This window comes from Dipodomys spectabilis, unplaced genomic scaffold (assembly GCF_019054845.1).
Source record: "Dipodomys spectabilis isolate Male_0828 unplaced genomic scaffold, ASM1905484v1 ptg000783l, whole genome shotgun sequence".
NCBI lineage: Eukaryota > Metazoa > Chordata > Mammalia > Rodentia > Heteromyidae > Dipodomys > Dipodomys spectabilis.
Window position 1 is genome coordinate 16,621,443 of NW_024871460.1, and position 23,183 is coordinate 16,644,625.

Consider the following 23,183-nt stretch of genomic DNA (forward strand, 5'->3'; position numbering starts at 1 on the left):
CCAAACCCAAATTAAGGATTTTTTTTCATAGTTACAACATTAATTATGACCAACATATGTTAAATTGAATTTTCAATAGAACCACCACTAAAATGCATAGTCATTTAAATCTATTGCAGTTATTAGAGGAGGCAGCAGCCTGGGGAAGAAAAAAAAAGAGATGCGAACATTGCAAGAATATTCCATCTACCATATATGTTAGCTTACTAACATATATGTTCTGTTAAACATGTAGTACATAAAATAACATAACATAACATAGTCAAACATAACATAAACATAACATAAACACAACATAACATAGTTAAAAAAAACTAAGGTCTTAGACTGTCTGGTTGGGACATTAAGCAGTAAAGCTTTCTTCTTTACTTCTCCAGTAGCAAGAAGGCTGGCAAAAGGATGATCTCTCTATCAGAGACTATACTCCTGTCTGTGCTTCCCATCCCAGCTGACTAGTTTTAGCACCTACATTTTCTTTTCTGTTGTGGTCTAATCAAATTAGAGATTCAGCCATTCAAACAATTACCAAAATAAAAAGACAAACACAGAGGAGTATGGGAATCAAGCTATAGATCCCAAACCCTTTATTATATAGCATAGGGCAGGTTAAAAGTATCCATACACACATTGTCTCAGGACAATGTAGGTACCAGAGGGCAGAAGGGTATGGTCCACACCTTCTCTAAGAGAGGGTTGCTGTCCCCAGGACATGGCATATAGATTGAGTTTCTATCACCCAGCATCTGCTGCCCTTCTTTAAATACCACCACTCAGATTTTCCTTTTTAGTTTCCTTTTTCTTGAGTCTCAATCCAGATACTTCCAGAGAAACAGCATCAGCATTGACTTTTACCAAGCACAATACTTTACCTCCTGTGCCAGGCCCAGGTATCTGGCCCCAATCTACTAGCAATCCTGAGTTCCTCTTTTCCAGAAGAGTTGCACTTGACCAAACAAGAGCCACCTGGACAGAAGAAGTTCATTCTCCTCTCTCTCTCTCTCTCTCTCTCTCTCTCTCTCTCTCTCTCTCTCTCTCTCTCTCTCTCTCTGTCTCTCTCTCTGTCTCTCTCTCTCTCTTTCTGTCTCTCTCTGTCTGTCTCTCTCTGTCTCCCTGTCTCTCTGTCTGTCTGTCTCTCTCTCTCTCTCTCTGTGTCTCTCTCTCTTTCTGTCTCTCTCTCTCTGTCTCTCTCTGTCTCCCTGTCTCTCTGTCTGTCTGTCTGTCTGTCTGTCTTTCTCTCTCTCTCTCTCTCTCTCTCACACACACACACACACACACACACACACACACACACACAGATCACCTCCCAAAGGAATCTGCTACCAGTAATGACAAATCATTCTCTTTGCCCTAAAGTGGAACCAACTTTGTGTAGCAATTGCAGAACCTGGGTGGGATCAGATATCAGCTGGCTTCCTGCTGAGAACACATCCTTGTTTGGTTCCCCTCCCCTCCCCCTGCTCTCCTGTGAGAGAGTTTTCTTCAGAACAGCCAGGTTTCTACTTAGAGGAAACTCAGCCTAAGGTCTGAGTGAGTGCCTCTGCTTCGGCCAGAAGTCTGTACCCTCCCTGGACTGCACAAACGCTGACGTGGCCTTGGAGTTTTCAGTCAAAGAAGTGAGTCAAATATTTTACTGAGTTATAGTGCGAGTTGGGCTCTGTGAGATTATAAACTAGAGCAGGTTAGAAGATATTCAGGGTAAAGTTATAACTCAGTTTGTCAGTTATTTTGCCTATAAAGATATATTAAGCATCTACTGAGCACAGTGATGGAAAGAACATGGCCCTGAACTCACATAAGCTCCAGTCTTTAAGTAGAGCATATAACAATGCAAAGTGATAAATGTAATAGAAATGGATATGTTATAGAAACACGGAAAAGAACCAAATCATTTCTTCTCAAGGCAAAGGCAGCCCTAAAACTTGAAGGAAAACCAGAGTCTTGGAGGAGAAAAGTGTTCCAGCTAGAAGAACCATATGCAAAGGAGCAAGGGTGGGGGGGCTGGGAATGTCAGTCTGCGTTGAACATAGACACATCCCCCCTGCCTGGGGAAATGTGTTCTCTGAGACTGGAAAGCTGCTCAGCCTAGGCACAGAAGCAACTGGAAGTTTGGCAGGCACAGGCTACAGGTCCAGTTCCTCAGCCGATGGAATGAAATCTGTAAATGCATGCACATATAAGTAATATAACAATATACAAATGATATTTGTAAAGATGGAACTATTAAATGTGTTTGATGGAAACTCAGTATTCTGTAGCAATCTCTACTTGGAAGGCAGTGACAGGAAGATGACAGGCTCAAGAGTTTGAGGTCACCATGAGCTCCATGGAGGCCGCCCTTCCTCACAATGAGGGAAAGGAGGGGAAGGGAGAGGAGAAACAAAACATCTCTAGGTTTAAACCAAGAGTTTGGAAGACTGGTCCACTTCGTGGAATGGAAAGTGAGGCATTTGACCAGCAGCAGAATAGGCAGGTGAGTTGGTTTAGAAGCATCTTCTAGGTTCCTTACAGGGACAATTTTCATTAACCCTTGTATGTCCCTGTGTGTATTAAACAGAGCAAGCCTGTGCTTGCTCTGCACATGCTCAAAGAACAGATGGGTGGAAAGGGAGAGGATGATAGGAACAGGAAGCGTCTTCAAAGCTGGAGCCACAAAATTCTATGTTCAAACTTTGGCTTCTGTCCTTACCATTTTTCCCTTTAGACAAGTCAGTGGAGATTCCTAAATTTCCGTTTCCTTCTCTGTAAACAGACTAACACCAGTGACCCTCACGTTCACAGGACTGACTGGCAGCTCACACTTAGGATTACTTGGGCATTGCCAAGAACAGAACGTTAGAGGGTTCCTCATTTACAAAGCATTTCTCCCTCACGTAGGGCTTTATCATTTTTCTTTCAGAATCCATTCTCCCCTTCCCTCCCTTTCTCTTCCCGGCTGTTCCCCTTTCCCTCCCTCACATCCTGACTTGTAGATGTTTCCAGCAGAACATGTTTAGTAACTGGAATTCTAGCCAAAACCTTCCCTTTAAAGAACAAACGCATTCTCTCTTCCACTTCCCTCCCCCTGCACACAGGGAGTTAATAAGAGCATGACAGCAGCTAGTACATTTAGACAAACACATATTACCATTCATTTATTCCCAACAATGAATTAACACACAACAGAGTGAACAATGAGGATGTACTGACTTAGCTTCTCACTTCATTACACAAATAAGCATATTTAGAGTAGAATTGCAGTCACAGAAGGTAGGCAGGCTCAGAACATCCACACCAGGCCCATTTTTTACTTACGCATTAAGGGAATGCACCTTATTTCCTCTAACTCACTTCGAATTTAGTAATTCTTGGAGGAAAGAAATTCTGCCTTCTTCACTTTTAGGCCTTTCCAGGTTCCTAATGCAATTCTTTATTCTGAATAAGCACTCAGTTACTGCACACGTGAAGAATGAGGAAAAAAAGCCACACTTATTCCAATCCATTACTATGTCTTTATATTTATTCAAAAGTAAATACTTAAATACAAGGAAACTGGATGCCGACGGCTCACACCTATAATCCTAGTATCAGGAGGCTGGAACTTGATCTGCAAGACTCTAATCTCCAATTAGCCAGCAAAAGACTGGAACTGGGGGTGTGGCTCAAGTGGTAGAATACCAGCCATCAGTGAAAAAGCTGAGTGAGAACATGAGGCCATGAGCTCAAGTAAAGTACTAGCACACACACACACACAGAGACACAGACACACACAGACACACAGACACACACACACACACACATAGGAATATGACTCTTTTCTTTCCACGCTGGCAAATGCAGTGAGAGTCTATAAACATCTTAAACTATAAATGCCATGGCACTCAATCACACTGTGAAATACAGGAGAATGTATATCAGGCACATTCCTCCATCTTCATTTCACAACATATACAAACCCAGGAGGGAGCAGAGTCTAAGGAAACTGTAACTCTCTGGTTACTGCTAGAGAGCTTGGCTATGTTTATGAGCAAATGTTGTTTGCATGCCTCCAAATTTGGGTTTGCAGACTGAAGATAAGTCCCTCCTGTACATGAAGCTAGCAGAGATGCTATTCCTCAGAGAGGAGATGCACTGGAAATCATGGACAACTCCAGTAACAAACCTCATTACAAATGCTGCAGACCTGTTGAAAGACTGGACTATCTAGATCTATTCTATGAACACTGTCTCCCAAAGTCAATGCACTTACATGCTGTGCTGCGTTGTCCCCTGAGCACTGGATTCAGTTATTTGTTCTATGGATATTTACTAAGCCTTACTGTATTCCAAGGGCTGTGCTAGAGATACAACGACAAATAAAAGATCAAGTCCCTGGAAGTAATAATAAGACACTGGCAACCTGAGAATGCTACCCAGAAGAGATTCATGTTAAGCTACCATCAGTAGCACCTTGTTGTGCTTTATTTATTAGTTATTTGTATATATAAATGGTAGCACAGGAGGGTTACAATTTTGTAGGTTTCTTTATGTGTACAGTGCATCCATTTAAATATATTTTTATTTTCTTTAGGTGGTTGTACAAAGGGTTGCCATTCACCAGAGCAGTTTATGAATACAGTGCTTCTTCATCATCCTCCCTCAACCCTCCCAACCCCACTTTCCCTCAGGTTTCTTATTTTATAGACTGTGCATTGGATTTTTATTTATTTTTCTTTTTGGTCAGTCATGGGCTTGAACTTTAGGCCTAGACACTGTCCCCTCAGCTCTTCAGTTCAAGGCTAGCGCTCTACCACTTGAGCCACAGCGCCACTTCCTTTTTTCTGGTGGTTTATTGGAGATAAGAGTCTCACGGACGTTCCTGCCTGGGCTGGCTTTGAATCACGATCCTCAGACCTCAGCCACCTGAGTAGCTAGGATGACAGGTGTGAGCCACCAGCGTATGACTGCATTTCACCCCCCTCTGAACCCCCTCTCCTCTCTTCATTCTTACACATTTATAGACTAATCCTAGCTTCCACATATGAGAGAAAAGATACATCTTTTGTTTCTCTGAGACTGACTTCATTTAACATGAATTTGTTCCCGTCCTTCCATTTTCTTTGCAAATGAAGCAATACCATTCTTTCTAATGGATGAGAAAAAAAATCCATTGTGTGTATGTACATGTGTGCGTACATGTGCATATCTTTGCATATCACATTTTCTTGATCCATTCAATTGATTCATTGTATTCATATGCTACTTTGTTAAATGGCAAATCCTTTGTACAACTACTTAAAGATAAAAATATTTGGAAGTGGCTCTGTGTCTCAAGTGGTTGAGTGCTCGCCTTGAGCTGAAGAGCTGAGGAACAGCACCCAGACCCAGGGTTCAAGCCCCACAACTGACAAAAAAAAAAAAAAACCACCTTGAAACATTTTGGAAGTGGCACTGTGGCTCAAGTAGTAGAGCACTTGCTTTGAGCTGAAGAGCTGAGGGATAGCGCCCAGGCCCAGAGTTCAAGCCCCACGACTGACAAAAAATACATAAATTAAAAAATAAATAATATTTTTAAAAGGAGAGAATGCTTTCTTCTGAAGACTGTAGGATCGGCTTTATTACAGCTGCTAATGATAAATTTGGCAATAATCAGAAATCATCGGTAGTAAGAAAGAAACTGGAGTCTGGAATTTACATGTGAATATCCTAAGTGAAAAGTGTTCACTAAGAAAGTCTGAACTGAGTGTCCAGACAAAATGAAAACAAATAAAACAAACATGGTTTAGTGTGTTCTGTTTGTCCAGTGTGCTCCCTGAAGGATTTTCTCAGCATTGTTTTGCCTGCTGTTGGAGGTTCCTAACACCAGATGGCGCCATTGAAGGCTTTTAAGAAATTGCATTCTCTTAGTTTGGGAATTTTAGGAAGAAGATGCATCTCTCCCCTAAAACATAAAATATCTTTTTGTTAGACAGCCTCAATATATCTTTGAAGGAAATAGCAAAACGTTTATCTCAACAGGTGATCATTAAATACACCAATAATAGAGGAAGAATTCAGCTACAGGAACACATGACCTTTGAGAGGTCTTTTAGTCTGAACACATTTGTCCTTGAATTTTCTTCATTTGTAAATTCCAAAGTCTTCCCTAATGAGGTTCTAGTCTTTCCCTGACCCTTCGTTTGGCCAGTTAATACTTGACCTTTAGCTGCACTGTCTTTTTCCATTCCTGTCCCAGCCTCCCAGCATGCTTCCTGCTGCTACCCGCCTACTTCACTGTTGTATTAGTTCACCTCAAAGAATAACGTGTACTCTTCATTTTTACCCAGATCTTGGCATTTTCTGAGTCTACAATGTAAAATCTGGAAACATCAAACCTGGAATCGATGGGAGGTATGTATGCTCCCAAAGAGGACACTTAACAATTATCTGCAGGATTTTCTGGTTGTCACCCCGGGGGTACGGGTGGAGAGGATGCTACTAACACGTGGAGCAGAGGCTGGTGATCCTGCTAAGCATGCCTGGAAGTGACAGAGCAGCCCTGCTGCCTGCCCCAATGAAATGGCCCCAAACGGCAAGAGATTGAGGAGCTCTGACTTAGGAAAGGATGCAGAGAGGACCACCTCTTCTCTGGGTCTTCTCAAAGCAGACCTGGATGTGCAAATGTCTTCCCTATGCAACAGGTATGTCCATGTCACTGCCCAGGGGTGCTATCACCTGTCAAAAGCTCAGCTTCACATGATGACTATTAAAATGGGCCTTTCTGTCTTTCAAAAGTCAAAACACAGTCCAAGCAGAACCTCATAGATACCACTTCTATGCAGATGAGAATCTTAGGTTTTTCACACTTTACAGAGAATGCACTGGCAACTAGTAGGGAACAAGACAGGATGCTAGCTATGTGAAAAGATGACTTTAACTGCAGAGATCAGAAATAGCCACACACACAGGGTCCCCAAGACAGGGCTGAAGCTTACCAAAGGCACATGTCCCTGCAAAGCAGTTACAGGCAAGTCTTCCTCTCCCATCTCCACTGTGGATCAAGGAAAGTCAAACCTCAAAGACCACACCACCCGTGTGTGTGTGTGTGTGTGTGTGTGTGTGTGTGTGTGTGTGTGTGCACGCGCGCGCACGCGTGCTCACGCGTGCTCACGCGCATGCACATGCACATACATATATATGGCTAATTTATATATATATATAATATCATAAATTAGGCTCATTTGGTATTCACCTTTCTCTATAATAAACTTGAGGATCTCTCCTATTCTTGGAGAAGGCTCTCATTAATGAATATTTTCCCTCTCACCACCCTGAATAAAATTAACTCCTCGATGGTCTCTCACATTTTCCTCTCTCTTCCACTAATTTTTTTTAATATTTTGGACTACAAGAGTGCTTAAGGGAAGCCTACTATCTCCAAATCGTTTCAGTCTATGCAAGGCCAATGAGAAAAGGGAAGGAACTGGATTCTAGTTCCCATGAGCCTTCACGGTGATCCTTGCTGAGGGGTTAGACAGGAACGTCCCACCCAAATCCAGCTGTTTTTCATCTCACCTCTGCTGCCCTGCTCGGTTAAGAACTTTCCACACAGCCCCACCCCGGGGAGGACTTTCATTCTGGTAAGTCAGGATGGTCTCTGGATCCCACGAACAAGCCAGTACTCACTGGAACTGGGTAGAATTTGTTTGCCCAGAGATAAGCAGTAAAGAAGGACAAACTAGTGAAACTCAAAACAGGAAGGATGTGCCACATTTAGGAGACAAGTGTAAGACAGAAACTGAGCAATGGTAAAAGTAGAAAGAAGAAGAGCCTGCAATGCATGCTCACACAAGTCCAAAGAAGGTTTGATTGCCGAGTGAGAGAAAGGAACCCTCTTGTTTAAATGCTGCAGAAAAAAAAGTAAGGCATATAGATGAGCTTGAAATAAATTCAATTTTGTCCATCAGAAAACCCCCAAGGATCTCAGAGAACAGGTGAACCTGGGGTAGGGGAGATGGTCAGGTGTGGCAGATCGCTCTTCTTGAGGCCCAGCATCCCCCAGGAAGAGCTTCTGAGGACATTACTATTTACCAATCATTGCTAAATAATCTTCCTTTGGCAAAGAACAGCTGTTTTTCTTTTCTTTAAAACTTAGGTTTAAAGAGAAGCAAGTGAAAAATGGGAAAATACACTAATTAAATTCCAAATCCAGCCAGGCGCCTGTGGCTCACACCTGTAATCCTAACTATTCAGGAGGCTGAGATCTGAGAATCGTAGTTCAGCCAACCTGGGCAGAAAAGACCGTGAGACTCTTATCTCCAATTAACCACCAGAAAACTGGAAGTGGTGCTGTAGCTCAAAGTGGTAGAACACTAAGCTTGAGCAAAGAGCTCAGGGACAGTGCCCAGGCCCAGAGTTCAAGCCCCATGACTTACAAAGTAAAACAAATTCCCAAATCCTTTCATTGCTTGACATTTTGTGTCTGCCTTCTACTATTTATGAGAAGTTGGTCAAGGTAGACTCTTTTGGTCCTTTATTTCTTCTCTCTGTGGAAGAGAGATGAGGTGATTGAAGAATTAATACAGAATGAGGTTTATCCTACAGCACAGTAGATGTGTAAGTGAATATATAATTGCCATATAAAATTCATTCAGAATAGTCCAAGAAAGGATTCTTGATAATTTTATTACAAAAACAAATCTTGCAATGATGACAAAATCCCATGTCCCTAGGCTTAGAAGGAGAAGACGAAAATGAAGGCGCTAGCCTGTCCTTCACACATGAAGTATAAAAAAATGTAACACAGGGTTGGGTAATTTCATGATATAAAAAAAAATGTATGTGATGCTTGAGATAAGGCTCTCAGGGTTCTGAGATTATTGGAAAATCATTACCAACCATTACCAATTGGAGTTAAACAGTCCCAGATTGCTGTATGCACTTCAGTAGGAAAATTCCACTAGCTACTATGTCCTTACCTCTTATTCTCTTCTTGGCTAGTGAAGACCTTAGTCCCAACTATGCCATCTTGCCATGGCATTGCTTATGAGCTCTACTAGGAGGCTCCTATTCTGGTGGTTGCCTGTGTCATAGTGATGATTATTGTGAGTAGCTCATCAGATACGCTTATTTTCATGCTTGTCTTATTCTCCTCTCCTTGTATCAAATTTTACCACCTATTTTAGAATAAGGGCTGTACCTAACTTTTCTCATGCCCCTAAACAATATCTGTACCTCTATCTTGCAAGCAGTAGGCACTGAATTGATTAAACGGAACCAAGCCAAATGTAGAAGGCCAATTGTCACCGTCAGTTTTAATTAGTCACATAATGGAAATTTACTTTGTGAAAGACAAAAAAAAAAAAAAAGACAATAGGAAAGTCCATCATCTCATCTGATTTTCACAGGGACTTAGGAAGCTAAGACAAAGCAAAATATACAGAGTCCAAACTAGAAACAGAATAGAAATAGAAAGACTTCCATTTTAACAACCAATCTATAGTATTTACTGAGCATCTGAAATGTGCTTGTAACTCTCTTAAGCTCTAGAATCAAAATTTATATAAAACATTCAACTTTATCAGCACACTGTTATAAAGGAAGACCCCAGAGGCAGTGAATAATTAAGTTATCACTAATGGACTTGTTCAAAAGGGATTCAGGGAGCCATGGGAGCAAACACAATGGCGAGTCTTGTTCCATTCGTGAAGGTTAGATTTCCACCTTCCCAACCAAATCTCTCTTTTGCTGAATTAAGTCTATTTGACATTAGGAGAAGAAAATGTGCCTTGGAAAGTGCCAGAGTATTTTGTTACTACCAAATAATGGAGGCCAATACTTGGCCAAACATCTATGCAGTATGTCTCATTTGGGGAGGACAAGGTGGAATGGAGCCTTATTAAGATAAGAATATATTTCCTCCTTATTATCTCATTAGCCATAGACTTGAATTTTGATAGGGAAATTTTCAGGGTTTAAACACTTGATTGCTGCTAATGGCCACATTAATAGCACCACCGTGTTTAGGTCTAATTTATAGGCATTTAACATAACTTCAAGTATGGATTTCTCCACATGCACTTGCTATTTCATTGGGGCTAACTATTAAGGGTATGGGATCCTGCAGGACTAATTATGAGCAGAGGAAATGGCCCCATAAACTTATCTCAACCTCACAGACTCCTTGTAATATAGAACAGGATGGCCAGCAATTGTTAACATCAACTTGACAAGTTTGTTTTTCCTAGTAGTAATGTGATTTTGTAAATCTTTAGCAGTATGGTCAAACTCAATGTTGTTTTAAAAAAAAAATCGCTTGACTTTTAAAAAGGACTTGTACCACTATCATTTATTTCCTCCTGAGTGGACTGGCAAAATGAACAGTTGAGTCGATGACTTCACCTAGAGTCCACCAGAGGGCGCTGTTCTGCAAGCAGTGACATTCTCCCAGGGTGATTCACCTTCCAACTGCAAACAGGGCCAAGGAACCGCAGCAATGACATTCCTTTCCAATTTACGTGTTTTCCAACCTTGAAAATGTGATAGTAAGCAAAAGAAAAGAAGCTACAAAGGCCACGTCTTCCATGATTGCATTTACGTGAAATCTCCTGTTCGGAGATCCTAAATTGATGCGGTCTGTGATTGTGAAGGCCTGGCTTCAGAATGCAGGCAGTCCCTGGCTGTGACTCAGAGTCTGATATGGCTGGCCCCTGCATTTCAGCTTACAGCTCATCTTCTACTGAAGCGATCAGTGCCGCACATTTCGGTGGCATCATAAGTGTCACTGTGGGAGGGATGCTGCAGGATCCTGCCAGGCAGTGATGGAGTTGATGGACAGGCCACCTTCCTCTATCCGTGCCCAGACAAGCCCGAGGTACATTCCTCGTGGCTCTCCAAAGAGGTCCAGAGATATTGAACCCCAGTTCCTCCCAGCAGTCACCCGCTCAAGAACTTAAACCTGTGCAGTCCTTTCTTTTCCTCATTCACTCTTTCCTGCTCCCCTCCTGTTCTCTGGAGTCATTTCCCAAAATGCATACAAAATACAAGCCATCGCTTCAGGAGATTCAGGATCTGATTTCCAGAGGGGAGATGATGCTGGTCAGAGAAACTGTAGCGCATGCGCGCGGGCGCGCGAGCGCGCGCGCGCGCGCGCGCGCACACACACACACACACACACACACACACACACACACATCAGTTGAAAAGTTGGACAAGGCTTTTCCTACAGCTCTTGACCTCCACATTCATGAAGAGTCAACTTCCATGGTCCTGCAACAGAAACTCTCTCTCTCTCTCTCTCTCTCTCTCTCTCTCTCTCTCTCTCTCTCTCTCTCTCTCTCTCTCACACACACACACACACACACACACACACATCTATCCTCATCTCTAAATTAATGTGGCCACATGCAATAGAGGTAAGTTAATAGCTCTGAAATTAAGGACAGTTAGACTGAAACTCTGACTCCACAATTTCCCCCACCTGTGTGATTTGACCCCGGGGCTCTGGGAAGTGGAGACTGCACTGGCTTTCAAGGCTGGCCGTGAGGTTAGATGGGTAGGCTAGGTAGCTGATGTGGATCATATCCCCCTCATCTGCCTAGACTCATCTTATTGTGAATCTAGACATGGCCTAGTTTTTTGTCTGCAAATGAAGCCAATTTTCAGCCATGTCTGCCCTGGTCATTAGCTTTAAAGCCTTGGGAAAATTCTTCTCCTTCCTTTGAAATGGTGCTCCTAAACTTGTTCTGCCCAAGCTTAAATAAAATAGCAGCCATGTGCTCACCTATCACCCATAACCAGTAGATTCATTTCAGTTTTGCTACTCTATACTAAGCCACACAGATTCCTAGTTTTCTTTCCAAGCACCCTATTAAGCACCTGCACAAAGCCATTGCTGAGATCCACCCCTCCCCTTTCCTACCACTATTGTCTCTTCAAACTTCCATAATCCTGAGTTGATAGCTTTCCATTCCCTTGCTGCACCTAACCAACAACCATGAGGTCTCTGATACCTCCCTCTTTCCTTCTTTGCACACAAGCATCAAGAGCAGAGTTAAGGTAGAGCCCTATATCATGCATGCAGCACCTGCAGTTTTGGGCTTTCTTGGGACCTGGTTCCTGAGCAGCACTTACTGTCTACCGTCTGCGGAGCCACCTAGAGTGATGGTTTGTGGCTAGTAGATTCTCAACAAGTGTCTGTTAGGTGAACCTTACTGGGCTCATTTGTGAAAGCATGATGATCATGCTGTCTTGTCGCACGTCAGGAGGTCAGTGATGGAAACTCCAATGTGCTCATCCATTCTGCTGCTTGCTGGGAACATGAGTGCCTTTGAGCTTTTCGCCCACCCTTGACATGCAGCTTTTGACCTTACCTGGGGTACTTCAGGACCCAGCCATGGGCATTGTATCAGTAGCCAAGTAAGAATAAGGAAAGCTGAGACTGATCTATGTCTCTTACTCTTTTCGTTGTCAGCCTCAAATCCAAGCAGCTCTTTTATGAGCAACCACTGTGAGCCAGGAGTTCTAATAACCATTTTATATGCGTCATCTTATATACTTCTCTTCTACTTCTATTCTGTCCACAAATATTTATTGATTTCTACTATACAAACATAGAGGATATGAACCTGATGGGCAGGGAGCGCTGTCAATAATGACCTGGGAGAAATTTACATTGCTAAAAAGTATTGCATTCCTAGAGACATGTCAAAATTTCATTATAGGACAGTCCCCAAAGTCATCTATTTTGAGGTAACACGTGCACACGCACACACACACACACACACACACACACACACACACAGCTTTCTTTTGGAAGTGAAGGACCATTATTAGGGTCTTATTTTAGCGAATGATATATCTTTCTATTGTTCAAAACTCACCCCAAGTGTATCTAACTATAATTTTCATGGACATGTAATAATGTGTGCTGCATAAATCACTTCCTGCCTCTATTCTGTCACCTAACTCAGTGATTTTTCTTTGACTTAAGCCAGGAAGTGGGCAATGCAGCCACTATTGGGCCATCTGCATCCAGCTGGAGAGCTGAGGTTTGACTGTGATCATGTGTATTTTTCACATGGCAAAATAGAATCGTATTTCATAACTGTGTATATCATTATCATTATTTATTAAAAACACCCCAAGTAGCTGAGCGCAGGTGGCTCACACCTGAAATCTTGGGAAGCTAAGATCATAGGACTGAACAAAGTTCAAAGTGAGCTAGGGCAGAAAAATCAGTGATATCCTTACTTCCAGTTAGCAGCAAAAAGCTGAAATTGAGGCGTGGTTCAAGTGATCATGCTATCCCTTAGCAAAAAATAAAAGGCAAGTAAGATTGCAAGGCCCAGAGTTCAAGCCCCAATGCCCACACCAAGAAAACATATAGTGTTCACTGATGTTAGCTGACTATGCTTCTTAATTTATAGAACATGTTCAAATGTGCCATGTCATCAAACCTCACATCAGCCCTCCATGGAAATCTAATTTTACAAATTAAGAAGCAAGTTCAAGGAATTAGGGTCATGATTCAAGTGGTATGGTACCTGCCTAGTGAATGTACAACCCTGAGTTCAAACCCCAATATTCAAAGGAAGTGGGGGAAGAATGGAAGAAAGGAGGGAGGGAAGGAAGGAAGGAAAGAAGGAAAGAGAGAAGAGAGGGAAGGAGAAAGGGAGGGAAAGAAGGAGGAAGGGAGGAAAGGAGTGCTGGAAAGAAAGAGGGAGGAAAGGAGGGAGGGAGGGACGGAGGGAGGGAGGGAAGGAGAAGATTAAGTCCAGACAGGCTTCAAGCCACCTTAACAAGCAGGCAGACAGTAATGAGGGAGGGAAGCTTTGTTCCTGGATCTCACAGTCCCATGCCTAGGGTCTTCCTGGTTCTCTCTTAATGACATAATCTGCCAACCCCAGGCATGTTCCACTTTCAAAAGCCCAGCCTCGTGTTCCTATAAATACTTTCAGACTTGATTGGACTCATCATCAGATTTTAGTTCAGAAAAAATGGTCACAGTCTTGATTACACACCAGGGGATGTTGACCACAAAGAGTCCTCGGGCAATGTTCCATAACCAAGGATAAGTGGCCGCAAGCTGACAGAGCAGCCCCCCCCCCATCACCGGGGAGAGGGAGAAAGGAGACAGCAGCCTTCCGCAAGCCATCTGCTCTGCACTTGACCCAGTCTGTTGGTGTTCCCCTGCAGAGCCTGTTTAAAATTGCCTGATGAGCCTCGTTACCCATCAGGAGAACACAGCCTTTCCTCCATCTCACCTGACACCCTCTCTCCCCCCCAGCCTCAGGCTAGCTGTGTTTTCTTCTGTAACAGGATCTCTCAGCATCACTACTAGAGTGGGAATTCTACAGCATGGGGGGTGGGGGGAGGTAGCCCTGGGCATTGTAGAAAGATTAGCTCCATCCTGAGCCTCGATCTCCTGGAATCAAGAGTAACCTTCCAGTTCTTACAACTAAAGTTGTCTCCAGATGTTGACAAACAAAACATGTCTCTAGATGCTACCAAAAGCCCCTCCCTGGGGGAAGGGAGAATCCAGCTGTGTAGAGCACAGAGAGGTTGGCTTATTTTAGGAAAGGCAATGGATCCTCTTATCTACCTAGCAACATCACTCACAATGATGTCCTAACGAAGATCTGAGCGCCTACACCACACCAGTTATGTTTCTGATGCTTTCATTGAGGGATTGCTCTTTTTTTAACCACATTCTTTCTAGTTCCATAGTAAAAAGTAAGAGGAGAATTTTTTTAATGCACAGATTCAATAACTTGTTTATACCCCCACCAGGAAGCGGCAGGTCCATTTCTGAGGTAGATAAACCATACCTCTACAATGCTCTACTGAATTGGTTTATTTCTGCAGCTTATCACTTGCTGAGCACACTACTGCACCTGTAAAAGCACAATGTCATGCTCAAGGTCAAGATCTTGGTAAGTTTTAGCAAGGAGATGTAGCTCTTCATTGTACCATTCAGGCTGGGACAAACTGAAACATGTCACTTTTGGTTCTGTGTTTTCCATGTAACTCGGTGGATAGCCCACCTGCGCAGGTGGTAAGAAAACAGGTAGGAGGTAGAAGCAACCTAAACACTTGGAAAAATGAAGTTGCTCATTACCTAGAATGCTGGCAGCGTTTCCTCATTAGAGGCAGAGCCAGAACGTGTCTGATTGGTCCCCAAGGGAAGCTTTCTGTATAGGGGACACTGAGAGGTAAAAGAAAGAGGAGTCTTCCATATGTTCTTGATAGGAGTGAGCAAAATGAGAAATGTTTTATTTAATTAACGCCCCAGAAGAGTGTCTAGCATACAGCGGGTGAATGCGGGAGAGCCATTTGTTTTCAGATGAGGGTTCTGTGGAGTGCACTGAGCGCTCACACAGGCCTCAAACCAAATCCCTTCTCTGATACCTTCCAACCCAAGCATGTGCATCCTCTCTTTGGTCTTCATTTCCCCGTGCACGAGGAAGGCCCGTGCTGTCTACTGCGCTGACCGCTAGGTTGGCTGAACGGGGCAGCGCTAGCTTACCCTCCCTGCGTGAGGCTCAGCATACAGATAGGTGATGTTCGTTCTTAGGAGTGAAGTCAGCAAACATCCCATTTCTCCTAAGAGATCCAGGTTTGTCGGCAAACGTTCATGTGCTGCTCAGAAATTCTTCACTTGGTCCTCAGGCTGCTCGTGTTCATGCTCTCCACCATAGTAATGCAGTATTTCCATTTATGTCTTCAAATTCCTGACTAGACCACATGACCTCTTCCATGTAAATCAACCCACAGGACAGGTAATGGCTGCTTTATTTGCATAGTTATCATAATGGTCTCCTCTCTCCTAGATACTGCCCTTTCAATGAGCATTGTGTATCAACCATCTTCACCAGCTGCTTCCTCTCAGCCCACTTTTCAAAAACTAGTAGATCCCAGAAGCCTATCATCGGCTCTCTCTTCGTTTGATAAATTTTCCCACTGCAGCTGCTCATCTGCACTTCAACTTTTACCTTCAGCTGTTGATGATGTCTTTTTTTTATTGTGAAAATACTGTACAGAGGGGTTACAATTACATGGGCAAGATAATGAGTACATTTCTTATCAAGCACTGCAGCCTCCTCCTTCGTTTCCCCTTCCCATCCCTTAGTTCATACCTTCCTTTTGGACCAGACTGCTGTACAATGAACACTCCTGCTTAGAAACCTTGTAGACATCCAAAAATGACATCATTATCCCAGACAAAATATGTATGACATCCCCAGCCACCCCATTCATTCAAATACATTCCAATCATCTACTATATGCTGGGAAACATTCTTAGCAGAGAGGAAAACCGTGAGCCACCAAGGTTCTTGCTCCAGTGAAACCTACACTCTGGCTAGAATCCTTCTCTTTTTCTTCTCCTTTCCTTCCAATCCAATTGGTCTCCAGTCTTATAAACTTTTACATCAGAATATATTCCAGTTAGGCACTGGTGGCTCATACCTGTAATCCTAGCTGCCCAAGTGGCCAAGATTTGAGATTTGTGGTTCAAAGCTAGCCTGAACGGGAAAGTCCATAATATTCTTCTCTCTAATTAGCCACCAAAAAAGCCAGAAGTGGAACCCTGGTTCAAGGGGTGGGATGCCAGCCTTAAGTGATAAAACTCAGGAACATGGCTCAAGCCCCAAGTTCAAGCCCTAGAATAAGCACATGCACGCGCGCGTGCATGCACACACACACACACACACACACACACACATACTACAATATACATATTCTAAATACTGGCCCTCTTCTGCATTGCTATAGCCACCTCATTCTCACTCACCTTTCTTTCACTGTTCAAAGACCTTTCATTTATTCCCCTATGAATGCCAGTGTTCTTCATGAACAACAACCGAAAAAAAGGAGTTTATTTTCATTCCCTTGCTTCAAAAGTCCCTGCTGGCTCATTATCACTGGATGATAACATACAAGTTCCCTAATTAGACACATACAGTTCTGCACAATCTGGTCAGAGCCTGACTCTTCACGCTCATCTCCTCCCCACGCCACGCCCACCATGTCCCATATCCAGCTCCACTGTGCCTCTCCCATTTGTCTGAACGCAGGAGCATTGTCACATCTCTTCCCCTCTACCAATGCTGAGCTCCCAATTAGAAATGTCCGTCTCTTCATTCATCCCTCCCTTCTTGCCCATCTAACGATCTGCTATTCAACTGTCTTGATGATGTGAACTGTAATCATTCTGAACTCTTTCCTACTCTTTCCTAGTACCTACACCTATTGTTAACCACTCCCCACCCTCACCCCCTCTAGTCTCTATTCTCTGATGACAACATATGCTGTTCAGATGCTTTCCATATATATCCACTTGCAAATCCTTTTACCCAATAAGCGTCTCAAGGATGGGGAATGTGTCCTATTGCTTCTTGCATTTGCTAGAATCTAGTCTAAATATATCTGTGGGAATAATGAAGAGAATGAATATCATTTATTAGCTTTATTTCAGTTAGGCTTTGTTGTTGTTGTTGTTGTTATTGGTCATAGGGCTTGAACTCGGGGCCTGGATGCTGCCCCTGAGCACTTTTGCTCAAGGCTCTACCACTGTGAGCCACAGCACCATTTCGGGTTTTCTGGTGGTTAATTGGAGATAAGAGTCTCACAGATATTCCTGTCTGAGCTGGCTTTGAACTGCAATCTTCAGATCTCAGCTCTTGAGTAGCTAGGATTACAGGTGTGAGCCACCAGTGCCTGGCTCAGTTACATTTTTAGATAGGAACTACTATTGCTAGTTGAAGCTGAAAGAGGTTTTTAAGTGATATTAGATGTAGCTTGCAGAATTGCTGGAGATGCCCAAGGAGCAAGCGCTCAACCAAGCTTCCAGGAACAGCTCCAGACTTCCAGAATCACCTGGTCATTGCTACAGTAAGGAGATTGAATGCTGCTGCAGGAAGTTCCCTCTCAGGCAGCTACTGACAGCAGTCATGTTACCTCTGCCACCGACTATGCCTGACAATGGTCACTCTGCTCCCTAGCAACCACTCTCTGTCTTCTTACTTTCTACTTTTTTTGGGGGGGGGGGGGGTCCGATCATGGTGCCTGAACTCTGGGCCTGGGCGCTGTCCCTCAGCTCTTCAGCTCAAGGCTAGTGCTCTACCACTTGAGCCACAGCGTCACTTCTGGCTTCTTTCTTTTTGCTTATGTGGTGCTGAGGAATTGAACCCAGGGCCTCAGGCATGCAAGGCAAGCGCTCTACCACTGAGCCACCTTCCCAGCCCCAATCTGTCTGTCTTCTTACTTTCTATTCCATAGTTGTCTCATTTGAGCACACCCAAATGGAAACCTAAATCGCATCTGGAAATTTAGCTGCAAGAGAATTAGATAAATGTTTTAGCATTCCAACCTTGGAAGGGAGAAGGCTACACCAGGAGGGGTAAGGAGTTGATAGCAAATAAGCTAATCCTCAGTATCTACAGGTATGTCCCTGTAGTGGCAAGTTGATCATGGACAGGATAAGTAATGCTACTATGTTCACTTCATTCATAAGAAGATAAAAGCTTAGAGGGGATAAAAGTATCCTTGATAGTTGTTTAAGTAGAGTCTAAGCAAAATCAGATCAACCCAATCCTAAAGGTGTGCTTCCTATCTATCTCACACTAAAGAAACCAAGACACAACTTTAATCAAAGCTACCCTTCTTGCTACCATCATTGTTACCCCTACTTTATATTTTAGTTAATATGTGTCTGTGGTAGAAATATCTTTTTAAACTGTATTCTAATGCTAGGATTAGAGAAATGCAAAGTTATGAAGAGCTTAGCTCTGAAGTGCCGTTTCTCACAGAAAGCTTATGGATTCCAAAAGCAGGTGGATAACAATGATTCCTCACACTAGCCTTATTTCCCAGGGCCTTGTTAATGCTCTAAAGCCTAGAACACCCTTATCTGACTCAAGTTGCTGTAAAATCAACCCAAATCAGCATCCAAATCTGACTAGAACTCAGCCATTTACCCTTCAATTTCTCTAGTACTCTGAGTCACTTGGTGATCAAGCTTTAAAATTAGGAAGATCAGCAGCATTGGCTTGCTTATCCTATAAAATTCCAGGAAGCAAAAGTGCTCAGAAATATATCAAGGAATGCTCTTGAATCAGGATTCTGAACTATGAAAATCCTTAGAGTAACAACAGACAAACGGTCCACCACACACCATCCTATCGCTCCTCAGAGTGTCTGAATGAATGAAAGTTGGGGGAAGCCCGTGGAATCCACAGAACACCATTAAAGAGGGTGTGAGAGGGTGAAACAGCCCTGGGACACACACAAAGAGCCAGGCAGCCATTCACGTGGAGCAACAGATTCGGGTGTTCATGGTTTCCCAAAGGCTGGGTCCTTGGTGTGCTACTCTTGAGAGTTGCTGTGATCTTTGGGAGGTAGAGTCTCTTGGTGAGGTAGGTCCTCGGGTCACTGGGGAGTTACTCACAGGGGAATATGGGACCTCTACCCTTTCCCTCTGCTTTTTCTCTCCTGATACCTGTAGCCTGCTATGTCGTGTTCCTACAATCATGTACCCTTCTTTCCAGAGGCCCCAAATGATGCCTTGCCCCACCCCCCATCTTGGACTGGAACCTCTAAAACCATGAACCCAAATAAACCTTCTTCTTTATAAGTTAAACTGCATCCAGTTTGATTATCATCACAGAAAGCTGACTAATAGTGTATATATCAGGAAAAAGCATTCGACTAGCTGACAGGAAACTCAATATCCAAAGCCTACAGGTAGTGGGTCAAGCCTGTAACCCCAGCTATGCAAGAAGCCAAAGAAAGAGGACTAAGGCAGCCCTGCATCTTGTATATACATTTGTCTAATTTGGGGAGGGGAAGGGGAGTTACAAAATGCTGAAACAAGGACAGAGGATGACCCATTGCAACAAAGATACTCACAAGACACTATGTTGAAAATGTACTTTACACCATGCGCTGGTGGCTCACACCTATAATCCTAGCTACACAGGAGGCTGAGATCTGAAGATTGCAGTTCAAAGCCAACCTGGGCAGGAAAGTCCATGAGACTCTTATCTCCAATAAACCACTCAGAAAACCGGAAGTGGTGCTGTGGCTCAAGTGGTAGAGTGCTAGCCTTGAGCTGAAGAGCTGAGGGACAGCGCCCAGGCAGAGTTCAAGCCCCACGACTAACAAAAGAGAAAATGAACTGTACAACTTCTGGGGAAGGGGAGGAGTGGGGAAGGTGGGGGAGGGAAGGGATAGTAGGAGAAAAACAAAGGAGGGGGGTAACAATGTTCACCAAGAAATGTACTCATTACCTTACTTATGTAACTGTAACCCCCCTGTACAGCATGTTTACTATAAAATATTTTTTTAAAAGAGGACTGAGGTACACGGTCAGCCTGGCAAAAAGTTGAGAAACCCAATCTGAAAAACAACTAAAGCCAAAAGAGTGTAGGACAAGATGTGAACGGTAGAACCCTTGCATGGCAAGCACAAGGTCCTGAGTTCAAATCCCTGCATGGCCACAGAAAGAAAGGAAAGGAATCCTCATAACTGATTTATGCCTTTGCCAAGTCCAAAGGAAAGCCCGCAAGGGAGAACCAGCATGGCTGTGTGATAGAGAGGTCAGAGATTTAATTGGATGGTTCTCCGGAACAGCCCGCAGTAAGGAATATCAATAGAAGGGCAAAACCATGTTGTGAAGTTCATCAAGGTCAAAGCCAGGGAGGCTCAGTTCCAGCAACAGTTCAAGGCATCTACGAGCAGCTATAAAATACAGAAAATTCAAGAAATCACAGGTTAAATATAGTTTGTACTCCAATCTAATGGGAAAGTAAGGACTTAAGGCCTTGGAACACGACAAGTCTCAATTTTTAAATTACCTGAGACTCGTTTATATTAATTATTGAGTGCCTGTGGTATTTTTTTTCTATCTTTTTAGCTTACTCTCCATGGTCTTACTTCAGAAAGTGATCACACTGTGATACACCCTGCTCTCCTCTTAGTTTCACCACACAGACAATTTGACTACACCTGTTCTGAGACTTTGCTGGAACTCAGCACACTCCTGTATTTACTACCCATGCTGTTCCACTCAAAGCCAATGCTCAGTCTCCTTGCTCATTTGCTCTTTCCTCATCTTCTCTCCTGTCAAACTCCACGTGTGGTTGAGCACATTTCACTGCCTCCTTCATACTTCACCTAGGATCCAAAGTGGAAACCACTCAGGCGGAAAAGTGAAATCAATGAAAAGTCACAGTCAACAAATTTAAATGGGCACTGGGGAATATGGGGAGTCTAATCGACAAAATCTGAGATGGAACCAAACTTGTTTCATGAAAGGTCTACAAATGATTTGTGATGCTGGTGTTTCTGGAGGGTTCCATGACTCTGTCTCTCTGTCTCTATCTGTCTGTCCCTTTCTTTCTCTTATTTATTTATTTCTCTCTCTCACACACACACACACACACACACACACACACACGTAATCAGAATACTCTAGCTCCTAATGGACGTGATGTTTCAATATCTAGAGATACGTACATAGGAAAAGAATGCTAGGCAGGAAAGAGAAAAGATACAAAGTCACCCAAACAGTGCTTCCCCTGAGCCCCTCATGGCCATTGGGTACACAACTGGAGTTAGTGCCAATTCCAAATGGACCACTAGATGAAAGATCCCTGGGAAACTCAGCAAAAACATAATACAATTATTATGGCTTTTGTATAAACTATTCACCTGAGACCAACCAGGGTAGAAACTTATAAAGTGAAGACTTCAGAAAAATGCCAATGGAGCTAGCTTTGACCTTGATGAACTTCACAGCATGGATTCTTTTTATAGCTAAGTTAATCTGTTTGCAGTATTGGTGTGGGCCTCTGCTGTACCAGCTGAGACCTGCTAATAGAAGTGAATTTTCTCTTCTGGTCAGACCCTGAAGCTATGAGGTTTTATAAGTATATAATGTAAGTATAAGGAAGAGCTCCATCGAAAGAGAATGGAGACACCTCAAGGCTGAAAGGCCTAGAGCTGAAGGAACACAAAATAAGCTTCTAAAGAATGATAAACAAAAACCAGTCACTGGTGGCTCATGCCTGTAGCTACTCAGGCTGAGAACTGAGGATCGTGGTTCGAAGCCAGCCAGGATTGGAAAGTCCATAAGACTCTTATGTCCAAGAAACTACTCAGCAAAAAGCCAGAGGTGATGCTGTGGCTCAAGTGGCAGAGTGCTAGCCTTGAGCAAAAGCAGCTCAGGGACAGTGCCCAGGCCCAAGGATCAAGCCCCAGAGCTGGCAAAAAAAAAAAAAGATGAATGGGAAAACCAAAGGTTTTCCAAGTATCTTGGATGGTATTAATCCTGAGGTTATACTACTTTTTCAGTGGAAGAGAAGATACTTAATTCTCCCTAGCAGGATTTGAGATTGTGTTTCTGATCATCTAGAGGTATTGTCCCACCAAGATATGATATAATCTCATTAAACTAATATATTCATTATACTATTCATTGTACTATGGAGCTAGTTTATATAGGACATGTGGGCATACTATTTCTTATCTAATGTCTGACCCCTACTAGAAGATTCCCACATGATGGTTCCCTCCTGAGACATTTCTTCTGTGATGGTCAAGTTTGTTGATATTGGAAATGTTGGAAGAAGGCTCCTGGGAGAGAAAGAAAGACAGAAAGAAAGAAAGAAAGAAAGAAAGAAAGAAAGAAAGAAAGAAAGAAAGAAAGAAAGAAAGAAAGAAAGAAAGAAAGAAAGAAAGAAAGAAAGAAAGAAAGAAAGAAAGAAAGAAAGAAAGAAAGAAAGAAAGGAAAGAAAGGAAAGAAAGAAAGGAAGGAAGGAAGAAAGAAAGAAAGAAAGAAAGAAGGATGGGAAGGGTAAACAAAGGAGGAGGCTGCAATGCTTGATAAGAAATGTACTCATTATCTTGCCCATGTAATTGTAACCCCTCTATACAGTATGTTCACAAAAAATAAAAATAAAAATTTTTAAAAAAAGAAAGAAAGAAAGAAAGGAAAGAAGGAAGGAAGAAAGGAAGAAAGAAAGAAAGAAAGAAAGAAAGAAAGAAAGAAAGAAAGAAAGAAAGAAAGAAAGAAAGAAAGAAAGAAAGAAAGAAAGAAAGAAAGAAAGAAAGAAAGAAACCAATGGCCATGTATTGCCAAAGAAAGAAAGTTGTGCAAAGTCTTGGGCCTCATTGATTACACTCCCTTTTTTTTTTTTTTTTTTTTGAACTTCTATAGCCAACCTACTGTTCTCCAAGATTGTTCTAGC

General features: G+C 42.8%; 1 long non-coding RNA gene across 1 annotated transcript in view; it reads left to right on the plus strand.

The window, feature by feature from the left end:
* Positions 1-1,478: 1,478 nt before the first annotated feature.
* LOC122102407 overlaps positions 1,479-23,183 on the plus strand; it is a 33,766-nt gene continuing 12,061 nt past the window's right edge. Inside the window, exons 1-2 of the long non-coding RNA XR_006146490.1 lie at positions 1,479-1,613; positions 6,282-6,345. This is a non-coding gene — a long non-coding RNA (uncharacterized LOC122102407). The remainder of the gene's footprint in view (positions 1,614-6,281; positions 6,346-23,183) is intronic.